Source organism: Echinops telfairi, unplaced genomic scaffold (genome assembly GCF_000313985.2).
Source record: "Echinops telfairi isolate 266 unplaced genomic scaffold, ASM31398v2 ScPeMD7_7459;HRSCAF=8497, whole genome shotgun sequence".
NCBI classification, from domain to species: Eukaryota; Metazoa; Chordata; class Mammalia; order Afrosoricida; family Tenrecidae; genus Echinops; species Echinops telfairi.
In genome coordinates this window covers 1,886,954-1,895,041 of record NW_022111359.1, presented here as the reverse complement: position 1 = coordinate 1,895,041, position 8,088 = coordinate 1,886,954, and the positions used below count along the sequence as shown (strand labels likewise).

The 8,088-nt window shown below is 60.1% G+C and overlaps 1 protein-coding gene across 1 annotated transcript in view; it reads right to left on the bottom strand.

Annotated features, from left to right (window-relative positions):
• The window catches only part of REXO1 (RNA exonuclease 1 homolog), a gene marked incomplete at its 3' end in the record, with an annotated part of 25,676 nt that overhangs the window by 16,954 nt on the left and 634 nt on the right, over positions 1-8,088 (bottom strand). The gene's annotated exons all lie outside the window — the stretch shown is intronic.

Here is an 8,088-nt window from a genome sequence, read left to right as displayed (position 1 = left end):
GGGGTCTGCACCCCTTCCCCGCGAGCCAAGCCAGGACTGCGGCGGAGCGGCAACTGGGGTAGGGGGTAATCTTGGTTTCCAACTGGGAGCTGGGCTGAGTGAGGTTTATCTGTTTCAGGACTGAAGGTGCTGTCCGGCACTACCTACGCAGCAGACTGCTAACCACAAGGTGGGCGACTTGAACCACCTGCGGCTGTGCTGCAGGAGAAGGTGAGGATGTCTGCGCCCCTTATGAATGTGTAGCCTGGGAACCCCTGGGTAAGGTCTCATGATTTGCAACCGACTCCAGGCAGTCAGCGGGCTTGGTTGGGGGTTTGAACTCGAGGAATGTCACAAATAAGCTGAACTGATAGATGGCTAGTCAGTCACAGGGGGCCAGTGACCTGGTCACAGCCTTAAACTCTTGCGTGGGGGTGGGGGCGGGGGCACGGGGATATCTTCTGCTGGTGGGGGGAGGGCGCTGGACCCCATCAAGCAGCAGGCGGCACCACACTACTTGGGGCCCCTTCACTTCCACCCAAAATAAAAGGGGATCCCCCCCTGTAGTCCTCAACTTCTCCAGAATACACCTGGGGTGGGGTGGGGGTTCAGAAAGCCCAGCACCTACCCCGTCCCCCCAGAGCGCTGGTCTGGAGCCTCATCAGAGATGAGAACCAGCACTCCCACTCCTGTGCACCCAGAAGGGGGGGCATGGGCAGAGGGTGCTCCTGGGAGCTGGAGTAAACCAGATCCTCTGTCACGATCAGCCCAGTCTGGCCTGCCCCCAAATCCCAGGTGACACTCAAAAGCATAGGACACCCCAAGATCTAAAAGCACCCATCCCATTATCCCCTCCCCTCACAGCTTCCCAGGAGACACAAGAGCCTGGACACAGGGGCCCAACACCCAGCTCCAGTCCTGACAGGACCAACCACCACATGACCTGGAAGCAGGGATCCCACCCCCAACTCCTGTGAGGATGTGGTGTGCAGCCCTAATGGGACCACCACACAAGATATCCCCCACCTCTATACCCACATAATCCCATCCTGGTCCTCCACCCTCTGCAACAGAAAGGATGGGCAGCGCCCCCAGGACCCCTCCCAGGTGAGGGGACAGAGCCTTGCTGAGGGTCAGTCAAAGCAGTCCAGAGAAAGGGATGGGGAGGGGGCGGCTGGGATGCACCACAAGGTCATGGGGACAATGAGGCTGGGTCCACAGGGAATCCTCTAAGGTAGGGTCTCCAGCCAGACCAGGCCCCGAAGCAGGTTGGGACCATTCTCCCCATTGCAGGAAAGCGTCCGAAAGGGCGACAGAAACCCCAGCTCTGAGCACAGACTTCTGGGCAGGACCGCACCCTACCCAGGGGCTCTCCCTGCAGATGGCAAGGTCGAATCCAGGCCACACACACACAAAAAGAGAAAAAGGTCCTCAGTCTGTTACAGCCACCTCACCCAGCCCTCCACAGCTCCTGACGGTGGTGTCTAGCAAGGGTAAAGCCCTCTGGGAGGCTCCTGTGTGCAGGCAGGCTCCTGAGGCCCAGCCCATAGGGGTGGCCACAGTGGGAGTCCAAGGGTCCTCCAGAGACAGGAAGCTGGGTGGGGATGGGTGCAGGGAGGGAGCCTGCCGGGTCCCCCAAGAAAGAGCCTCTATACCAGGGTCTGAGGTGAGCATCAGCTGCTTTATTACTTGGCATGGCACACAGAGGTGGGGGCGTACACAGGCATGAGGTGGGTGCAGGCAGACACGGATGGTGGTAGGTGACTGAGCACTTGTTTCCAAGGGGGCTACTTCATTGCTCTCTAGCCCCTCTCACAACAGAGAGCCCACCCTACCTCCTACAGACTTGCCCAAAGCCACCTCCTTCAGTAGCCCTCCAGACCCACCCCACATATGGGGACCCGCAACATGTGTCCTATCAGGGTTGGCAGGCTGACTGACGTCCACTCCCAGCTTCTGGGCCACTGAGGAAGACAGGGAGGGCAGAAGGCTATGTATGTGATCACACCCCCCCCATCCTCCCCCGGCCTGGCCCCCACTGCTCTGCCCTTTGGTCTCCGAGACTGTGCTGTGGCGGGGAGGCTGAAGGCAGACTGGGCTTCATGATGGCAGCACCACCAAGGTCAGCCCTCCACTTGAGCCCCTCCAGGGCAGAGTGGAGACACATGCACACTCTTAGGCAGGTGGTCTCCCTGCCTAGGATCCTGGATCACCCAGCCCCATCCTACATCTGGCCACCTGGAAAACTCCTATTGATCCTTCAAAGCCCAGCTCCAAACTGAGAACCACATTCCTTAATTGAGTCCATCCCTGGCAGTATAGTGGGTTCAGTGCTGGGCTAACCTCAGCAGCTGGAAACCACCAGCTACTCCACAGGAGAAACATAAGCCTTTTTACTCCCACCAAGAGTTACAGTCTAGGAAACCCACAAGGGTAGAACCAGTCAGAAAACCCAGCTCAGAAACCGCCTTTAAGGGACATTTACCTGACTCCCAAGTACCCCCTACTTTCTGCTGGACCCAGCCCTCTGCTGCCATTAGCCCCCTCTTACATTGCCCCCAGCACCCCACCAACTATTGGGCAGAAAGCCCCCCAGAGGTCAGGTCCCGCCTCAGAGCACTCCAGCTCTAGGGACCCCCAGCCCTTCCTGTCATCTACCTTCTTTGATGACTCAGGCAGTAGCTGGCCCCCTCTGCATGCCCTCCTCCAGGAACCCTGACATCCAGGCATGGGGGGCCAGGCCCCTGAGGGAACACCATTTCCTACCATGCAGCCCTCACCCCCTTGCTGGTCCCCTTGCACCTTCCCAGTTCTATGCTGAACTCGGCCACTAGCCAGGAAACTAGGGGGCTGGAGAGCAACAGGGTTCCCCTGCAGGTGATTTCTGTTGCCTGCACAGGGCGTGTCTGTGCAGGACGGAGCCAGACAACCCCCCCCTCCACCCCCACCCCCAGTCCTGCTGCCGGTGACAAACCCCAGAGTGGCTGCTTCAGAAAGGCACAGCGGCTCACAGGAACAATAGAACAATGGGAACGCCCACAATGGTGGGGAGACTGAAGCCTGCTCCTCCTCTAGGAGGCAACTCAACCACTCCCAGCGTGGAGGAACCCCCGAGGGCCTCAGCTTCTGGGGACCCAGGGGCTCCTGGAAGGGGCAGGAGAGGAAAGAAACCAGCCCTCTGCTGTGTGGGGGAAACCAGGGCTGCTGCTCCACACGCCCACCGAAACCTCATCAGCACCTCGCTGACCCTTGGGAGCTCACATGGTGGCCTCAGAAGAAACAAGTGAGGGCGCTAAGACTGGTCTCATGCACTTGGACCCACCACCCACCTCGGGGAGAGGGACAGGGACTACACACATTGGGCTCCAGCAGGACTAGTGGCTTCTGTCTGCAGCACACACAGGCTAGTGGGACCAACGGACAGCCAGCCCCTCACCACTCTCACTTCCACGGGCCAAGTAGCTCCCAGCCACTACTCTACAACCTTATGCCAGGCCTTTCTCTGAGTGCCTCAGGGGGACGCAAACCTCAACCCCTCTGGACAACAGCTGAGCACTTAACCCACCCCACTACAGGACCTCCACACAGAGCCAGGGCTGGGGCCAACCCCTTCCAGGCAGCAGGCAGGGATGGGGCTGGCCCTGGGCAGTAGGCTCCCTGGTCTCTGAGCCCACCCAGCAGTGGAAGCAAGTCTGTGGATCCTGGCTCCACCCACCCTACCACCTGGCACCCCAGCCATGGGGCTGCCGTGCAGGGTGCCCTCAGTGGAGGTAAGCCCATCAAGAGAGGGTGGGGTGCTGCCTGGCCTCTTCCCCCGAGCCATGCCTTCTCCTCAGGGAGTTTCCGGCTTCCTGGCAGGCCTGACTTATGGGACCAGGGGCTCTCATCTGAAAGCAGGTGCTCCTGGCTGGACTGGGCCCAGCCCTGGTGGTGGTCAGGACACAGGTGAGTGACTTCACACCTGTCAAGATAGCATGCCTACTCAGCTCCCATTTAAGGGGCAGGGGCAGGGGCAGAGCCTGCTGGTGCTCAGCCAAGATTGCTGGGAAAGAGCAAGATGGGTTCAGAGGTGGAGCTCTGCTCCTGGTCCTAAAAATCCCCACCCCCACCCCACTGGCCTCCCTGGGCATCACAGGACTACTGGTAAGCTCAGCAGGCCATCTGCCTGCAATAGGGAGATACTCCTCAAGGCCCCCATACCTAGCCAATGGCCTTGCCCATCATTTCCCTTGGCTGGAAGTGACCTCTATCCCCTGGCCAAGTCCTGGTCCTTCCAGAAAGTACCTACCAACAAGCATCTCCCCTGAAAAGTCTTCTAGAAACTTCCACCCAGGGGTCCCAAGCTGCTCCTGGGTGTCATCTGCACCCTAGCAAAGTAGCAGTTCCAGGCCCACCCCAAACCCACACCTCAGGGCTGCCAGCCCAGGGACCTCGCATGTCCCCTTGTGATCACTTCCCATGGCCTGTAACACTCTGTGGGGGCTTGCCAGTGGCCAGACACTCCACCCAACACCTCAGAGCTGCCAGCCTGGCAGCAGGTAGGATGCTGTGTGGCCCCACTCAGGCTTGGCTCATATGTGAAGGCAGCACAGGGCAGGCGCTTGAATTGGCAAAGGTCCAGCGTGACTTGTGTCCTGCTCAGAGTTGTGGGACCCTGCACTGCTCTCAGGCCTCTGAAAGGTGGGCCATAGTGGACAGTCCCCTCAGGCCCTCCTCCTTCCTGAGGTGACCACAGACCTAGGCACTGCCACTATGCACACCCAGGGGCACATCTGGGCAGGGATGGCACAGAAGATGCCATGAAGCAAGCTCTGTGCCTGTATCTCAGACCCACACATCCCCAGGCCACCACTCCCAGCCACCCTGACAGATGCTGCCTAGGAAACTGCCCTGCAGGCAGGAGCCCCAGGCCACCTAGGGACAAGCCCCACCCACCCACCTGACAACTGGTCCTTCCCCTCTGGAGCCCCAGGGCACCAAGGGACAAGCCCCATCCACCCACCTGACAACCTGTCCTTCTCCTCTGGAGCCCCAGGGCACCAAGGGACAAGCCCCACCCACCCACCCACCAACCTGTCCTTCCCCCTTTAGAGCCCCAGGGCACCTAGGGACAAGCCCCACCTACCCATCTGCCAACCTGTCATTCCCCTTCCAGAGCCCCAGGCTACCTAGAGACAAGCCCCACCCACCCACTCCAGTCCAGTCCTCTGCGCCTACATCCTAGCTGCCCCTGCTCCAGTGACCACCATCTACCTGGCCATCTGGAGTCGAGGGCCCCAAACAAACCTGTTTCGTTGTCACAAAGGAGGCAATAAGGGAGTTCATAAAGGGGTGGGAAGTGACACAGCTGAGGGGGGACTAACAGCTTCCTCATGGGGCCCCACCTGCTGGACACCAGGCCTTGGCCCAGAGCTCAAGGTAAAGGGTGGAGGCTGACTGTCTAGCCAGGGCTGACGTAGCCCTCACTGGGGTGACCCAATGGGTATGGTGGGGAGGTGGAGGCACAAAGGACCCCCAGCAAGGAGGCAGCTGGGCTGGGATTTCAGCACAAGTGATCTGCAGCCAGCCTCTCACCCAAAGGCTTTGCCTGGTTTGAGCATAGCGGCACTGCATAAAGGCCTGGTGACCTGCTTCCACAAAGATGGAGGCCACGCCCACCCACAAAGACCTTCTGCTCTGGGACACATGGTGTGGCTGGGAGGCAGGAGTCATCTACTGGAACAGTGTCTCATCTGGGTGTCTATGAGGGAAGAGGACCTCTTCAGAGAAGGCGCCTATCAGCCTCCAGTGCCACCATGGGCCAAGAGCAACCACGGCTCTCACCCAGACGGAGGAGCAGTTCAGCTTACCAGAACAGGGACGTGTGGGCCTGCTGGGGAGCACTGGCTGGGTTTACCCAAGAACACATGGGCGAACTGTCTGTCATGTACAAAGATGTCACAACGCTTGCATGGGCAGGAGGCAGAGTCTAGGGAGGCCATGCTGGGCCTGAATGAATGGGAGTGAGGGCTTCCTGTTCCTGGAAGAGCCCATCCTGGGCCACCTGACCTCGCCCCACTTCACAAGGGGGAAAAGGCAGAGCAGCAGCTCAGGGCCAGTTCCTGCAATGGCTCAGACCTGCCTCTCTCTAAATCGAGGCCAGCAGCCCCTCACTCAGGACTCTCACTCTCGGCTGAGTTCCACAGCAGCGGCAATGGCCACTGGACCTCGGACCACACAGTCACGGGGTTATTAGCTGCATCTCAGGCCTGGGATCAGGAGGTCTGTGGGCAGCTCCCCTTCTTCAGAGCAGGGCAGCACTTCAGCTCCCCTCAGCCCTGGCCTTGCTCAAGCCTGGCCTCTGCCCTGCTCTGCTCAGTGTTACAAGGCTCTTTGCTCCACTGCCATGTTCCCAGAGGCACCCCAACCAGGTGGCCAGCTCTCCCCCGTGCCCAGGGCGGTGGTTCTTGCTCCTTCCGTGGGTAAGCTGGCCCACAACCAGCCATCCTGCTCCGTGGACAGTCTAGCACGCCAGGCTCCTCGTACTGTTGCGGCCAGTCCTCCGCCTCAGCTTCTGCTCCTCTGGTGCCACGGCCGTGTCTCCTGGGTCTAGAAAGTTCTCCACATGGTGACCACAGATTCAAAAGATGCACCACTCACTCCTGTCTCTGCTTCCTTCCTTCCCTCTGCTCTTGAAGTGGCCCTCTTTTTAAGCTAGTGGGATGGCAAAACGGACCAATCCCCTCTCTAGGGTTCCACACACCTATTGCATGCACCCAGCCCCAGTCCCTAGAGGACATCATGCTTGCTAGTCTTGGGGCAGCATGAAAGAGGAAGGCCCTCTCTGAGATAGACTGCCACCATGGCTGCCACCGTGGGCTCAAGCACAGGCATGATCGTGAAGATGGTGCTGGACCAGGTCACATTTCATTCTGCAGGGCATAGGGCTGCTGTGGGTCGGAACTGACTGCATGGCACTGCACCACACACACGGTCGCCACAGGTCTTATGTGTGTTGTCATGCTGTCCAGTCTCCTGGGTGGGCCATAGGTAACTTATTTGCATAGGTTCAACCCATGTTTTGCATGTTGAGAGTGGCCTCAGTGGACCATCGCATGAAGTACGGAGACTGAGTCACCAGACTGCATCCCAGCATCTCAGCCTCCCAGTACACTCCCTCCTCCACCTGTCCCCATGGACGCCGGCGGCATGTGCCCAGGCACCCGAGAGCTGGTGCTGCGGTATCTGTAAGCACATTTGGTTCCCTCGTGGGAGCAAGGCCAAGATGAACCCCCATACCTGGCACAGCAAAGCTGCTGGGTGCCAAGTGTGCTGCGGAAGACGACCGTCCAGGTGGCCACAGGTGCCAATGGACATTGCCAGTTTACTGAGGGGGTGCTCCCCCAGGCAAAAATGGGAAAGCAGGCGCGTTCTGAGTCACAAGGGTTCGGAGCCCAGAATGACTGTCTAGCAGGGTGTGTGAGCCCCAATAATCTGAAGCTGAGGCTTCGCGGAGAAAACCTGGGAATGAGAAATCAGGTGAGAGGTGCCCAGGGAGCGGCTGTGGACGCCCGTGGGAACCCCTGAATTTCTCCCAGGTCCCCAACATGCCCCCTACTTACGCCTTTCTGCACGGAGCCCTTTCTTGCCGATGCCCCTCCCCCACCCCGAACCAAATGCTCCCGGTTCTCAATGTCTCCGCTCAAATCCCACGCCTACAAAAGGCACCGCGCCTGGGCGCCTGCACCCCGCTCAGCCCTGACATCGTTCTCCCACCACCAAGATGCCCTCTTCAAGTGGGTTTTGAATGACACCCCACCCCCACCCCGCTCCGGTGGCTTCGGACAAGCGCGTGGCAGGGCTGCCACCTGAGACCCTCTGGCAAGGGTGTGGACAGTGACGGGGGCCAAGCAGGGGAGAGTGGGGGGGGGGGCTCATCAACATGGGCGGCGTGCCGCCTGGAGCTTGGGGCTGGGTCGCGCCCGCGGAGCCGCGGCGCTAATCAGGGACACAGAAGCTGTGCGGGGTCCCCAGGTGGCTCCCGCCTTTGTGTCCGGCCTCGCCCCACCCTCACGGGAGCCCCGGGAGGGCAGGCCCTCCCGCTGTTTTCAGCCCTGCGCTCCTGGGCGC